We start from the raw sequence: 16972 nt of genomic DNA on the forward strand, positions 1-16972 counted from the left end.
AGATTGTTTACTTTTGAATTAATGATTTTAAACGTGATCGGACAAGCACCGAAGACGAAGCACGGTCCGGCCGTCAGCACAAAGAAAACTATTGACAAAACCCGTGATACGGTAATGCAAGACCGCCGAATAAAAATTAGTGAGATTGGCAAGACTGTAGGCGTCTCAATTGAGCGAACACATAATATCCTGCACGGAAAACTGGCTATGAAGAACCCGTGTGCGGGGTGGGTGCCGCGATTCTTCACAGCCGACCAAAAGCTCATCAACCTCAACACTTCAACACATTGAAACTTCCTGGCAGATTAAAACTGTGTGCCCGACCGAGACTCGAACTCGGGACCTTTGCCTTTCGCGGGCAAGTGCTCTACCAACTGAGCTACCGAAGCACGACTCACGCCCGGTACTCACAGCTTTACTTCTGCCAGTACCTCGTCTCCTACCTTCCAAACTTTACAGAAGCTCTCCTGCGAACCTGCAGAACTAGCACTCCTGAAAGAAAGGATATTGCGGAGACATGACTTAGCCACAGCCTGGGGGATGTTTCCAGAATGAGATTTTCACTCTGCAGCGGAGTGTGCGCTGATATGAAACTTCCTGGCACTTGCCCGCGAAAGGCAAAGGTCCCGAGTTCGAGTCTCGGTCGGGCACACAGTTTTAATCTGCCAGGAAGTTTCATATCAGCGCACACTCCGCTGCAGAGTGAAAATCTCATTCTGGAAACATCCCCCAGGCTGTGGCTAAGCCATGTCTCCGCAATATCCTTTCTTTCAGGAGTGCTAGTTCTGCAGGTTCGCAGGAGAGCTTCTGTAAAGTTTGGAAGGTAGGAGACGAGGTACTGGCAGAAGTAAAGCTGTGAGTACCGGGCGTGAGTCGTGCTTCGGTAGCTCAGTTGGTAGAGCAATTGCCCGCGAAAGGCAAAGGTCCCGAGTTCGAGTCTCGGTCGGGCACACAGTTTTAATCTGCCAGGAAGTTTCATATCAGCGCACACTCCGCTGCAGAGTGAAAATCTCATTCTGGAAACATCCCCCAGGCTGTGGCTAAGCCATGTCTCCGCAATATCCTTTCTTTCAGGAGTGCTAGTTCTGCAGGTTCGCAGGAGAGCTTCTGTAAAGTTTGGAAGGTAGGAGACGAGGTACTGGCAGAAGTAAAGCTGTGAGTACCGGGCGTGAGTCGTGCTTCGGTAGCTCAGTTGGTAGAGCACTTGCCCGCGAAAGGCAAAGGTCCCGAGTTCGAGTCTCGGTCGGGCACACAGTTTTAATCTGCCAGGAAGTTTCATATCAGCGCACACTCCGCTGCAGAGTGAAAATCTCATTCTACTTCAACACATTGTCTGACGATGTTTAACCGCAATCCGCAAGACTTTTTGCGCCTCGTCGACCCTATTCACCAGACTCAACCCCAAGCGACTTCTTCCTGCTCCGTAACTTTGAAACTTTGGCCTGCTGGGTAATTTTCACCGAATGAGGAAGCGTTAGTTCAGTCAACGAGTATTTTGCAGAGTTTGACAGAACCTATTTTTCCGTTGGGATGAAAAAGCTGGAGGATCGCTGTGCCAAGTGTATAGCGCTCATAGGAGATTATGTCGAGAAGTAAGGTGCTTTATTTACAAAATAAACTTTTTTCTTTCGTTTTTGGCAGACCTAGCAAACCACCATCGTAATTCTGCACTTCTTTCTTGGGACAGACAAAACAGAATCTTGGCAATGGCTGATGTGAGATGAGACGTGTAATGGGGTCCGATGAGTCGCGGTATTGCGTCGTTCCAAAAGATACAAGGCATCGTGCGCACCGACAGCCCAATGAGCCATTTAATTCGCAGTGTGTTGAGGGTGTAGTTCAGACAGGAGGTGGTTCTGCGGTGTCTTGTAGAGTGTGCAGTATACATTGACTTGCGCCCTCTCATTCAGCTTATTATGGACGTGGGCAGTGAAGCTTTTATACCCCCAACGTTCTTGGCGACTAAGTGTTGTCATTTTTTCTGCATCTTCATGATGAGAATGCTATGGACCGAATCGTCTTCCAAGATGACGACATTCCGTGTTCACAGTCCTGCACGCACAGTTCCTTGTTTGACTAACACGATGACACTGTATCGCATCTGGACTGGCCTACCAAATCGCCTGGTCTTAATTTGTGGGGCTGTTTGGAACAGAGGGTGCAATGAAAAAATCAACATCCCTGCAGTTTGGTAGCTCCATGGGTTCTGATCGTCAGTGAGTGGCTGCTTCTTCGTTTAAACTCTCACACCTGTGGACGTTATGAAGGCGGAAGGCGATATTACATTGTATTAGGATGAAGCCTCCGCCTCCTGCAGGTCAGTAATATTTAGTCGGGTATGCTTATTTGGGAGAAGTATTCGCCTTGTTCTAGTGAAACAGTTATTCACCAGTATCAAAATGGATTGTATGCTTATCATTGACACATACCGTAAAAATTAATTGCCTCAAAGTTCCTCTAGTGCCGAGCCTGGGGGTGATGAAAAGTGTGAGGACAAGGCGCCACTGGAGCGTGCAGAGAGTAGCGATGAACGAGCTCCGCGAGCGGCCAATTACGGGTGGGCTTCCGCAGGACGCAGGCGGCGGCCAGCGGGCACAGCCCAGCTCGGCCCGCTCCGCAGTCGCAATCAGGCCCGAGCCGGCTGCCTGCTGGCCGCTCGTTAATTTTAATGAGCCCGTTTAGCACCGACCCGACCCCGGTGCCGTGACGTCACGCTTATTTCCGCGTCACCCGCGATGGACGGTAGATAGTATTCATTGCAGGCGCCCTCACCGGTGACGAAGCGATTGGGGGATGGGAGGGGGGGGGGGGGGAGAGAGTTCCGTCGGGCGCGCCCACCTCTCGCCAGTAGGCACTGGCTCGCATGCCAGCGAAGCTCCTGTAGGATCAACTCTTTCACAACAAAATGGAGCCACTAAGCGGAGTTACAAAAGATTCGAAATGTAGCTGAAAACGAGGCAATAGCCTGTCTAGGAATTCGCGCTCCGAACAGGACGGCGCTGTGGATTGTACACTGGAACTAAGTTCAAACTAAGAATGAATCTTTTCCACCCTGCACCACAGCATGCGCTACTTTGAAACTGCCTGGCAGATGTAAACTGTGTGACGGACAGGACTCAAACCTGGAATCTGCTCTTTTACCGGCAATACTGTGACCCACTGAACATCCTTACATGACTTGCGTCTCACCCTTACAGCTTTACGCCAGATAAAGCCTGTCTGATACATTACATCGCCAAAAACTCGATGACAGCTCTCTGCTTGGAACGCACGTCCTTCAAAGACTTCATTTTGAAGGCTGCGTGTAGCACCGCCACATATCGTAACTTCATGAACCTATAGGTGCTGAAGCGGGAATATTCCCCGATGCCCCACAGCAAATTTCGCCTTTTTTCAAGAGAAATTGATCTAGAAAGAAAAAAAAAAGTCTAGCGTTACTTATTGAACGCCCCTCGCCCCTCGTAAATTCTCTTGAACTTCTGTACGTTACTAGCTAAAAGCACAATGAGTAGACGAAAGACCCATTATTTTTTGAGTACACGATCGACAAATACTATAGCATGCGCATCCATTAAATATGTGGGAGTGTGCCTACAGAGCGGTCCAAAGTGGACCGACGACCTGTTGGCCGGCGGGTAAAATGTGGCAAGGCTGTTGTTTATTGTTGTCTTTGTTGGTTTATGTTTGTACGCCGTCTTTCTCACGCGAGCCTGGCAATTATTTTTGTGGTCAGCCAGAAAGCAATGGAGAACATACTGGCCGTAGTTTCCAGTCTGCACGGCCACATTCTGGTTCAGCCCACTAAAAGAAATGTTTCTATTCCCTTTCTACTTTAGTGGGATCAGGACTATAATTATAAATGAAGGTATAAAGTTCTAGTTCATACATATATTTAATAAAGTATCTCATGCGCAACACTCAAAAAAATCACCATGATCAATTGACAGTAAATCTTTCTAACCTAAACAGCACTTTTATCAGTTCAGAGGCAACCTCTGCGGTAAGTTCCTACCAAATGGTCTTTCACCCTGAGTACTAATACTCAAATAAATGTTCGAAATAAATGCTCGTCACAAAAGTGGAAATAATAGTCACCACTTGCCACGCGGATTTGTAATTGTCACAGACGGCACACTAATCAGTTATTACACAAAATACGAGTTTTGTCACAGTCCGGCTGTGACGTCATCCGAGGCAGAGCGCAATCCGACGTTTAACAGACGCGGATCTTACAGTGGCTGAGTGCGAAGCGAAACTTCCTCCTGCCTCTCGGGCTCTATTTATATGAACACATCAAAAAAACGTTTTGCATCACCTCGGTTCAGAGAGTTCCGGAACCTGTACAGAAAACTGGAATAGAGATTAAAATAAACATCATTTTCACCCTTTTTATTGCTCGTGAAAACCACGCATTACCTGTTATACCACCATACAGCGAGATCTTCAAAGGTGGTGGTCCAGTTTGCTGTACACACCGGTACCTCTTAACACCCAGTAGCACGTCCTCTTGCATTGATGCAAGCCTATAATCTTCGTCGCATACTATCCACAAGTTCATCGAGGTACTGTTAGTCCAGATTGTCCCACTCCTCAACGGCGATTCGGCGTAGATCCCTCAGAGTGGTTGGTGGATCACGTCGTCCATAAACAGCCCTTTTCAATCTATCCCAGGCATGTTCGATAGGGCTCATGTCTGGAGAACATGCTGGTCACTATCATCGAGCGATGTTGTTATGCTGAAGGAGGTCATTCACAAGATGTGCACGATGGGGGCGCGAATTGTCCATGAAGACGAATGCCTCGCCAATATGGTGCCGATATGGTTGCACTATCGGAGAGGATGGCATTCACGTATCGTACAGCCGTTACGGTGCCTTCCATGACCACCAGCGGCGTAGGTCGGACCCACATAATGTCACCCCAAAACACAGGGAACCTCCACCTTGCTGCACTCATTGGTCAGTGTGTATAAGGCGTTCAGCCTGACCGGGTTACCCCCAAACACGTCTCTGACGATTGGTTGGAGGCATATGCGACATTCATCGGTGAAGAGAATGTGATGCCAATCCTGAGCGGTCCATTCCGCATGTTGTTGGGCCCATCGTTACCGCGCTTCACGGTGTCGTGGTTGCAAAGATGGACTTCACCATGGGCGTCGGGAGTGAAGTTACGCGTCATGCAGCCTATTGCGCACAGTTTGAGTCGTAACACGACGTCCTGTGGCTGCATGAAAAGCATTATTCAACATGTTGGCGTTGCTGTCAGAGTTCCTCCGAGCCATAATCCGTAGGTAGCGGTCATCCATTGCAGCAGTAGCCCTTGGGCGGCCTGAGCGAGGCATGTCATCGACAATTATTGTTTCTCTGTATCTCCTACATGTCCGAACAACATCGATTTGGTTCACTCCGAGACGCCAGGACAGTTCCGTTATTGAGAGCCCTTCCTGGTACAAAGTAACAATGCGGACGCGATCGAACCCGGTATTGACGGTCTAGGCATGGTTGAACTACAGACAACAGGAGCCGTGTACCTCCTTGCTGGTGGAATGACTGGAACTGATCGGCTGTCGGTCTCCCTACGTGTAATAGGCGCTGCCCAAGCATGGTTGTTTACATCTTTGGGCGGGTTTAGTGAGATTCTGAACAATCAAAGGGACTGTGTCTGTGATACAGTCTCCACAGTCGACGTCTATCTTCCCGAGTTCCGGGAACTGGGGTGATGCAAAACATTTTTTTTCATATGTGCCGCAGCGGACGGCCAAGGGAACATCGGCTGTCATCTGCCTTATGCTCACGGCATCAGCCTCTGATCGACCGCTTTCTCGGACACATAATCTTTAATAACAAAGTTATGAATTAATTTAGATCCTACGTTCTGGTAAGTTGGTTGAAAACACAGAAAAAGTTTCAGCTCACTTACATAAAAACTTTGCCTTCTAGAATTTATGTTGTGGGACTAACGATAAATCCTTAACTCTGGCCCATAACTTTAATAGAATTTGTATTCGCTGTTATTAATTCTACAATTCTAAAATTTGTTATAGCTTTATTATTTAGTAGGTTTTATCAAATGCTGTAACCAAAATTTTCTATCATTAAAATTACTGGTACTTAATCTACTACAAATGGGTATATTTTTGTTACAAATTTGGATTTCATTTACTCGAAAAGTATAAGAGGCAACTTAACGTGGTCTCTTAGTTATTATTTTAAGGTTGACTTGAAGCATCATAGAATTTTTACGTTTCTACGTCTTTTAATATTTAGCGCCTTCAATTTTTCTTAAAACGTGGATTCAGACTGTAATTTTTATTCTATTATTTTGAAACTTGGAACATTTATTTATAACCTTCTTAGGCACGTTCTACCAAATTCTGGCGTTCTAGGCTTATTATTTAGTGCCACTAATTTTTTCTTAAAACTGTATTTTATTGAAAACTATCGATTTAATTACTTTAAGACTGACATATAAAACGTTATTACATTAAAGTATATTCTGACAAAGTTTGAATATAAAATTTTGACTTTTAATTTTATACTTAATTATGGTGCAATACTTGCGTGCTACGCGCAGGCGCGTTAAGGTGACGTGGCGCTATTAGCAGTGAACTGGGGTAAGTTCCGGCACAGTCGCTCGCCACTATCTCACAAACGATACAGCGCTTGTTTCGCTTAACACCCCCTATAAGTTTAATAGAGAAAATTGAGAAGATCCAAACAGCTGCAGTGCTTGTTGCCTTTGGATCGTGTAGAAAGCGCGAAAGCGTGATGCAAATGCTCAGCCAGCTCCATTGGCAGACGCTACAAGAGAGGTGTTGTGTATCATGGTGTGGTTTGCTGTTAAAATTCCGAGAGCATATGTTCCCAGAAGAAATAGCCAATGCATTACTTATTCCTACGTGTATTTCGCGAAAAGACCGTAATGGCAAGAGCAGAGAGAATCGAGCTCACAACAGGGCTTACCGACCATCGTTCTTCCCGCTCACTATTCGTTACTGAAACAGGAAAAGCGGTAAGTGCCAATTACACTTGTAGTACCCTCCGTGGAATATGGATGTGTATGTGGTAGCTAGAGAAACACACGATGCCCGCCGCCATACCGCTGTCGCGCCCTGGTTGAGAACAACTGGGTTACGACAGCTGTAGTTAGTAGCAAACTCTGAGTTCATTAAGAAAGAAATTAATTTGAACCAATACAGTGAAAATGGTACATACAAGTAGCTGATAATTTACTTACGAAATATTGCAGTTTTGTGTCGATGGGCGCCAGATGAACATGCATCACACGTTCAAGGAATAAAAACACAAGTACAAATTGCGTGAACGTACAGTGACGTCCTCATGGCCACTACCCAAACGCGGCGTAATACAATGCAAAAGGAAAATTTTGTTAGTAGCAGTGGAACGCACATTACTGCACGATGTCTGATAGATTTGGGGGAACTTTACGGTACGTAACCAAGGCAGGGCGCACTGGCCCTGTTTTAGTCTGCCTTGGATAGCAGGCTTCAGATACGAGGGTCACTCCAAAAGAAATGCACACTATTTTTGTAAAAATACAGTTTTCAATCTAAATGTGTGAAAGTTGTATAGATACATCCGTCCCGCTTGTTTTCAAATTTAGTTCAACCTGTTCCCGTGAGTGGCGCCGTCACAGCATGTCTTCAAGATGGCTGCTACACTTCACGTTCGTCAGAAGCAACGTGCTGTCATAGAATTCCTGTGCTGTGAAAACGAGACAGTGGGAAACATCCACAAGAGGTTGAAAAAGATGTATGGAGATGATGCTGTCGATCGCAGCACAGTTAGTCGGTGGGCAAGCAGGTTACGTGATGAAAGCGGGCACGGCAATATTGAGGATTGTCCTTGCAGCGGCAGGCATCGTACTGCTCACACTCCGGACAATGTGCAGAGAGTTAACGAATTGGTGACTGCTGACAGACGCATCACAGTGAACGAATTGTCACGCTACGTTGGGATAGGGGAAGGAAGTGTTTGCAGAATACTGAAAGTGTTGGCGTTAAAAAAAGGTTTGTGTCAGGTGGGTTCCCAGGATGTTGACAGTGGCTCACAAAGAAACAATAAAAACGGTATGCAGCGAACTTTTGGAACAGTATGAGAATGTTGGAGATGAATTTCTTGGAAGAATTGTGGCAGGTGATGAAACATGGCTCCATCATTTTTCCACCAGAGACGAAGAGGCAATCAATGGAGTGGCATCATGCAAATTCACCCAAGAAAAGAAAAGAAAACTAAAAGATAAAAAGAAAAACCATACCTTCTGCTGGAAAAGTTGTGGCTGCGGTGTTTTCGATTCCGAAGGACTCTTGCTTGTGGGCATGATGTCAAGTGGAACCACCACAAATTATGATGCATATGTGATGACACTGAAGAAACTTCAAGCTCGGCTGGGTCAAGTTCGACCACATCGGCAAAAGCAGGGTGTTTTGCTGTTCCACGACAATGCACGGCCACATGTCAGTCAAAAAACCATGGAAGCGATCACAAAACTCGGGTGGACAACAGTGAAGCACCCGCCTTACAGTCCTGACCTAGCTCCATGTGACTATCATCTCTTTGGAAAACTGAAAGACTCTCTTCGTGGAACAAGGTTTGAAGATGATGACTCACTTGTGCACGCTGCCAAACAGTGGCTCCAACAGGTTGGTCCAGAATTTTACCGTGCGGGTATACAGGCGCTGTTTCCAAGGTGGCGTAAGGCAGTTGAGAGGGATGGAATATATGTGGAGAAATGAAAATATTGTTCCTAAAGGATGTAGCTACACACTGTAAAACTTTCAAACATGTAGAATAAAAGATGGATTTTTTTAAAAAAAGAGTGTGCATTTCTTTTGGAGTGACCCTCGTAGATTTCGTGTAGTTGGCGGCTACGCAACCACTCTGGCAAGCCCGCTTCAGTCGGCTTCCCAAACGCACGTACGCCAGTCTCACTACTGTCATTTCCCACGTAATTTTCGTCCAGCACTCTCCATGAGGGGTACATCACCGATCACAGAAAGAATGTCCATGAGAATTTCTGCTCCTACAGATTTTGTTAGTAACGTAAGTAATTTGATGTTAAAGCAATAGTAACGTATTTAAATATTATCTATTTGTTTAGGACTTCAATTTCATTTAGCAAAACCTCGACTGAGCTATAGTAGGGTATGTCGAATGGCCGTGTAAGCTGTTACTCATCCACTGTCAGTTAGGAAGCACTGTGTGATTAAGAGCGGATGTAGGGTTTCTGGTTAAACGGCATGGAACGCTGGAGTTATTGTGCACTGTTAGAGGGTGCGGATTAGAGAAAAGGGGGCTTACAGGATCTGGACAGAAGTTGGAAGTTAGCGGTGTGTGATGGAGAGGGGAAGTGTTGCAGGGTAGTTAGAAGTTTGTAGTCTAGGCACGGAAGTTTCTGGAACTCGTGGTTCTGGAGAGAGATGTCCTGTTCAGTGAGTTTCTAAAGTAAGATATCCGTAGCGTGACATTTTGCAGATATATTAAGTACTTTCAGCCACAAACCAGAAACTACCGGAGTTTTGCAGAGCCGAATTTGGCGCATTTTGGTAACATAGATTGTGTTGTGGGTCTGCCAATTCGTTGCTAATTTCAGGGGTCAATTGTAGGTTGGAAATGCTGTATGAACTTTAATTTAGCTTTTGTATGCATGTCCTTATTTAAGGCAGGTTTCACGGCGGTAACTGTAATAATGTACTTAACATGTCTCAGTGAGTATTTTTATTTAATTACAAAGTAAAACATATTAAGTTTTTTTTCCTGCACTGCAGCACAGTGATAGATGCTTGCAGCAAACCTGAAACTCAGTCGTTAGTACGTTTAAAAAATGACGGCCACTATCTGGAATGCAGTATCGTACAAAACAGGTTTTCAGGAGCTGTTTTAAATTACAGTATCATACATTATTATCTATTCAGTAGGCAGTTTTCTTAGTAGACCGGTTTACATTGTCACAGTTTACTAAGTACGACATTAGTTTTACATCTTGTGAAGCAACTGGATCTGAAGACGTCCATTTTTAAGACTGTCGGAAAGACTAATCTGAAAAGATTTTTGTGACTGTGTCGAAAAATAATAGTTAAAATAAATTTTAACCGTCGCAGTTGCCAGTATTCGTCCGGACATCAACGTTAGACAGCCAGAGTTCAAGCTGCATAATTTATAAGAGGCAGTTAATTGAAAACGAGACAGATGGCAAAAAAGTAAGGGAACTGTTTATTATTTCAAAAGTAATTTCCACAACTTTTAATACATTTATCCCTCTGTGAAATGTGACACCCAATGTCATCATGGAAAAATGTTTGCGGTTGCCTAAAGAATCAGGATTGTACCCAGGCTTCCATCTGTTCGTTCGAAGCAAATCGTGCCGCCACGAAAGTGCAGATTACGTAGTATGTGCAGCAGATTGTTCTCATTGAGAAAATTTATTTTGGCAGTGGACTCCGTTGCAACTAACATATTGAAACTGGAGTGACTTCCGAACTTCTGTTTCACCATAGCCGTAAAGTGAATTGACCAATGTGGTAGAGTTAATATTTGGCTGGTATAAAAACTCATTTTAAACAAATAAGAATTGCCATTTTGTTATTTATATTTTATAAGCAACTGTCTGTTTTTAATTATTTGTAGAGAACTATGCTGTCTCGTCGCTCCAGTATTGCATAGCGAATGATATACAAGGTGTTTGGTAATTCCTTTACAAACTTCTAGGACGTGTAGAGGTGAGTGAGTAGGTACTTTAAATAGGAACACGCATCCGGAAATGTATTGTTTTTGTACTACAATCATTTGAAAACATGTTGGTAACGTGAACACTTTTACAAGTAATTGATTAGGAGTGACCCAGTACATTACTTGTTTTACAGTTCCACTCATTAGTAGGCAAAGAAATTGCTCGTGTACCCGTTGACGGGTTGTCTTCGACGTGATGCAGTACGGCCTCTTCTAGTTCGGGTGTACATCATCTCTTTGGAGCACCACAGTCACGACTGCTGACGATGAAGGTATCCCTGTCTCAAAACCGTCGTGTAATTGGGACGAAAAGGGTATGCGATGTAGTCGCACTTTGTGGATAATGACCTTGATAAAGGCGATGAGCAGTTCTTTCTTTACAGTGAGCTCGCCATTCAGAAGGATCATTCGGTGTATTCAGCATGTGTGTATTAAACTGTGTTGCTGTAACACTCAGACATGTGAATGAGGCTCGAACCACGTCAAAGAAACAGGAGAGATGCCAAGTGACAACAGCCAATCCGACGTACGCAGCCCCCACCATCACTACATTGTTGCATATCTTCGTAGCAAACGTTTTCAAACAGCTGTATCACGGAGTCCGTACGTTTCTGCACATGGGTTTCTATTGAAAATATTATGTACTCTTCCCCTCTAAAAGTCCTAGATGTTTGTAAAGGGAATTTCGGAACACTATGTGTAATTTCAAAAATCGAAGTTATCAATATGAGGACGGGTGAGCCAGTTCTTTAATGAATTTTTGGAACAAACATAGTTGCAGAGCGCATGGATGCTTCATGCAAGATTTGCAGAAGCGCAGGTCCCTCCCTCCCCCTTCGTTCCCTCCTTGACCGGGGCACGCGGCGGGATGACATGATTCTTGGAATGACTTTTGAAACAAAGTGCTGCTGCTGCTGCTGCCAGTGAAGTAGACATGTGCAGTTATCTCAACTGTAATATGACAACAGATGTGTCACCCGGCATCCAGTTATCTTGTCAGCTCCTGGTATTAAACCCCTTATCAGTTACTGAAATTTAGATCATTATCTTGGCCAGACCCCGCAATTCCCCACTACTATTACGAACTTTGTGTGTTCGTCTTGTGGAATATATATGTCTGAAAATGCGAATTCTACAAGGTCCTCGTCCATTGTCACCTTCCCTGTAAGCGACATTGTTTAGAAATCGGTCGCGTTATACTGTTCTGGAAAAGTGTAGAAAGTATTTTGATAGTACGTACCACTACGCGCCACATCAGCATACGTAACACTAGAAAGTCGCACGGCGCCCCGGCTTTTTCATCAGAAGCCGTGGATCCGTCACGAGACAGAGCGGCGGTGAGGAAATTGCCCTTGAGCTCCATTTTCCTGTTTCCTTTTTTTCATTCGCAATTTGGCGTCCGAGGCTGCTGTTGATCAAAGCGCCGGAGTTTCCTCGGCGTCAGGCGCGGCTGGGAGCCTGCCAGCTGTGAGTGGGACGACGCGCGCGGCCCCCGCTGCAACTGCTCGGGGCCCCACAGCCGCGTGCGTATTAGCCGACCACAGTATCATTCCACCTGAGAGTGAGGGCGTTTCGGTCGGCTTACCGTTAGTTTGTATCGCGGCATTTCACGAGGACACACTGAACCACTTGACCTCATTCACAGTGCGATGCGCTTTCCTTAATCACTAGTATTAGGGATGGACAAATTTTTAAAATAAACGATATATATCGTATCGACATTTATGAAAGACATCGACATTATAGAAAGAAACATCGATATTTCTGGCCCATCCGTACGCGGGAGAAGTCTCTGGAGTGAAACACTTCTGATATGCGTTGTGCGTATGGAATATTGTACCTACTGTAGTATCCTGCCAACTCGTCTAATATAGGGCGCCTAGGAAGCTGTTTTCTCCGATTACTAGACAACAATTCAAGCAAATAGTATTAATGGAGTTTATTACAGTAAGTTAAATTGAAAGTACTTAACTTTGTGTATTCACCAGTGTGTCGCAAGCAAATGGCGACATGCGAATAATCAATGTCATTTGGTATATACAAATTCAATGCAAGCAAAACACAACAGTTCACAAGTCACTGCTATAGCGTTTGTATGACGGCTTGTCGTCGACACTACGGCTGCGGCTACGCGGCGCGGCGGTTATATTTTCCTCGTATATAAGCGCCGCTCCTGTCTTGGTGTCGTCCTAGTCAGCGTACAATTGGCTGATGTCGTCTTACAGCCCTCTCTGCTGTAACGTTGCAGGCCGACGTGCCGGCGTTTGATGTTACGTCGGAACACTTACCATAAATATTTCAGACAGCAACAGTCCATTTTTCATTAAATACCGGCACAGTAATGTGTGTGACTTCTGTGCCGAGTCTACGTTATTTTTACAGTTCGTCCATCTTTTCTCGATCCACGCGCACAGGGGATAACAAGAGCCCACATTCTGCCTCGTAGTTGGAAGCAGGGAGTGGTAATTTCCACCCTTCTCATACAATTTCATTTTGCATCTCGTACCGCGTACCAATCATTTGCAATGGTAGAAATGACACACGAAAGTAACAAACTTTCAGGAACATACATTACAGATACATTAATGTTGAGATCTGGTGCTCATTTGTAGTACTGAATATGACATTAAATTAAGCCCATTAGAAGACGTTCGCTGATAGATGGCAAAGATTGATGGTAGTGGGCATGGGCAAGAAATCTGCCGATAAGAGCAGTAGTGCCTGTTAGTCAAGGAAAGACAGACAGTAAAAAAATAACACTTCAGATACACTGCACTTAATATCGAAATCGATACATCGATAACTTAGATGCGCCGATATACGTAGATATTATTACGAAAAAGCATCGGTACGATATATCAATATTTTTTGCACGTTCCTAACCAGTATGCTTGTTTACTGTAACGTCACCACCTCGTATTTCTGATAATACCCACGGGAGGTAAAGCACAATAATATCGTGGCCGTTTAGAACCAGGCCCCACCACACGTTGTTGTTGTTGTTGTTGTTGTTGTTGTTGTCGACGTCGTCGTCGTCGTCGTCATCATCTTTAGTCCAAAGACTAGTTTGATGCAGCTTTCCTCGGTAGTCTCTCCTGTACGTCCCTCTTCATCTCTGCGTAACAACATCCATTTGAATCTGCTTGCTGCATTCAATCGTTGTCTCCCTCTACAATTTGTATCTTCCACTCTTACTTCCATTATCAAACTGACTACTGCTTGATGCCTCAGCGGTTCTGTCTTTTAGTTGTGCAATAAACGTCGTTTGTTGCCCAGTTCGATACTGTACCACCTCATTAGTTACGCCATCTGTCTACCTAATCTCCAGCATTCTTGTATACCACTACATTTTAAAAGTGTCTCTTTCCTTCTTGTATGATCTGTTTGTCGTCCTCGTTTCAACGCGGTACAATGCTACACTCAAGAGAAAACTACCCACAAAAAAGGTTTCCTGGCACATTTACAGCCCATGTTAAGAATTTATTCTTTTTTTTTAATTATTTTCATTCATTTTATATCCTTTCTAATGTGCCCGTTATCAGTTGTTTTGCTGCCAAAATAGTTAAACTCACATACAAATTTTAGTATCTTATTTCCTAATATAATTCCCTCAGTATCACATGATTTAATTCCATTACATTCTATTACCTTTGTTATACTTTTGTTGATATTCATCTTGTTACCTCGTTTCAAGACAGTGTCCGTCCACTTCGACTGATGTGCCAAGCCCTTTGCAGTCTGACAGAATACACAGTCATCGGCAAACCTCAGAATTTTCATTCATTCTCCCTGAACCTTTACCCTATTTCCAAACTTCCCCTAGGTTTCCTCTTGTGCGTGCTCAGTTTACAGATTAACTGTCAGCGATAGGCTACCATCGTGTCCCACTCCCTTCTTAACTACTGCTTCCCTTCCATGCACTACAACTCTTGTAACTAATGTCTGGTTCCTGTACAAATCAACTTCTCCTCTCTGTATTTTATCCCTGCCATCACATATTATACGCGATGTATCTGTAGTTCTTCCTACATTCCTCTGCCCCTTTTAACCAGTAACACTGCTGTTCCTGGTAGTGTTGAAACGCGCACAGTGCGTGATTCTTTCTGCGCTTTTTTGTTGACGAGGTATCACAACTAGAGTCTGCTTGGGGAAGTATTGAACTTACCCATATCTCTGATCTGCTGTCATCCATAAAGTCACGAAAATGGCAGACGTACGTCACTCATTGGAACCCATAGTGCGTATAATACGCGCCATAGTAGGAACTGTGGTTATTTTTATGATATATTTGATCGGCAAACAAGTATGCCGCTGTAGATACAGGATCAGCATAGTAACGAACCTCTAGTCTCTGACGACACCGCTCTTCTACAGCAGCTGTCCAGCGGAAATAATGAGATTGCGCTGGTATCAGTTAATTGTAACCCCTGCGCGACTTGTCACCAAATTATTGTCGTTTTGGATACCATGGGATGCTAAAAAGTTTATAATGAACAAATAAGTGGGACAATTAATTCAGAAGTAATCAAATTTTGTAGGGGTAATAGTTCTAAACCACTTACTTTGCTGAAAAAACGTGTTAAGTAGCAGTGTAAATTTAGTATGTTTGATTTACTTTTGTTTACATTTATAGCAGAGCTCTAATTCTGCTGGAAATGTCGAGGAAAATTGGAACCTGCAACAAATCCCCTACCAATGCCAAAATATGAGCATATCTGTTCAAACCCTCACCGACTGATTATTTCGATATTCCTATCGTGCAAAAGATTTAAATACGTAGAAATATGTTGAGATCATATGCTCTGCTGTAATTTACGGACAGTAAAAGACCGAAATTAAGGAGAATAAAGATGTTATATAAATTGAAGGTAGAGTAAAGGGAAGGAAAGGAAAGGAAACTGATGATATCATCTGCATCGTGGCTTCATGCAGAATCGGTGGCGGTGAGTGAAAGTACGTGCCGGGCCAGGACTCGAACCAGGGATCTCCTGCTTACTAGGCAATTGCGTTAGCCACTGCGCCATCCTTACACAGTGCTTATCGCAACCGCGGACTATCTCGGCACACTCCCCAGCCGACCCACATTCCCCTGTAGCACCACACGCCCTCTATGCTCCCAAATTTTAGATTCCCGCAGGAGGTGGAACGGTATTGTGCACCCACACAAGTTATTACCCATCGTGGCGAATCCTATAAATGAACGTCTATTCCTTCGGGTATGTACGAAAGAACACATCCCACGCATTCATAGAATAAGGATGTATTGAGCCAGGAGGTACAAGTGTCAAAGCCGTTCCTATCAAAAAAGCAGTTTAATGTTTTTTTGAAATAGTTTTATAGCAATGAAAGTCATTAAGTATCTAGCACTTAACAGTTTGTCATTAAAAGTAATGAAGGGACATTTTTTGTGATATTGTTCGTACGTGGTTGTTACAGGAAAGGTTGTACTAATACTAACAAAGGGGCACTACAGCAGAAGTGGCTTTTAAAATGTTACTGTTGCGCAAACAGTGTGAGAGAGAGAGAAAGAGAAATAGAAAGAGAAGCATTAAACCATACGCCTTGCGTCACTTATGTTAATGCTGCACATATGCTGGAAGCAAGAGCATGTTATCTCCCGTAGGGCATGCCTGCTGAAGCACTGTGGTGGTCAATTCAGGCTGAGGATAGCTTTACTTATTGTATATACTTAAAGTGGTATCCTTTCAGAAAGCAGTTAAAACGCTCATACGTATTTGACGTGATAAACAAGAGAATCTGCGCGCGCACACACACACACACACACACACACACACACACACACACACACACACACACACACACACCATTGCTTTAAATGCGTTCCATTTCACGAGCGATGTACACAGACTTGTACAGACAGAGCGAGAAGTCGGCTAGAGTTAATCTCTGTTTAGTGAGCCGTCGTTGCATGGACGAGGAGAGAGGCGTTGCCCTAGGCGTCGGCCTTGCTGAGGGCGGGCGTTTTATTGTGGGTCACTGGCACAAGGTAGCTAGCTAGCTGCCGCGTTTGGCCTTGGCCGCAGCCGCCTTACCAAATTACGGGCCACGGCACTATGATGCCACAGGCACACGGGGCCTCTACCATTTCTTATCGTCTTGTCTCCAGAGGGCTTCTGTACTCAGCCGTATATTATCGAATCACTGTATTAAGATCTAATGTGTATTTAATGTACTAATCACGTTCCCTTGGTGTTATTGTAGCA

The 16972-nt window shown here is 44.4% G+C and overlaps 1 protein-coding gene and 1 non-coding gene across 2 annotated transcripts in view; both read left to right on the plus strand.

The window, feature by feature from the left end:
- The window catches only part of LOC124788083 (cyclin-dependent kinase 14), a 709064-nt gene that overhangs the window by 202450 nt on the left and 489642 nt on the right, over positions 1–16972 (plus strand). The window lies entirely within an intron of this gene.
- Trnas-cga lies at positions 877–951 on the plus strand. The gene has a single exon. It is a non-coding gene; the product is annotated as a tRNA-Ser (tRNA).

Source organism: Schistocerca piceifrons, chromosome 3 (genome assembly GCF_021461385.2).
Source record: "Schistocerca piceifrons isolate TAMUIC-IGC-003096 chromosome 3, iqSchPice1.1, whole genome shotgun sequence".
In the NCBI taxonomy this organism is placed as follows: Eukaryota; Metazoa; Arthropoda; class Insecta; order Orthoptera; family Acrididae; genus Schistocerca; species Schistocerca piceifrons.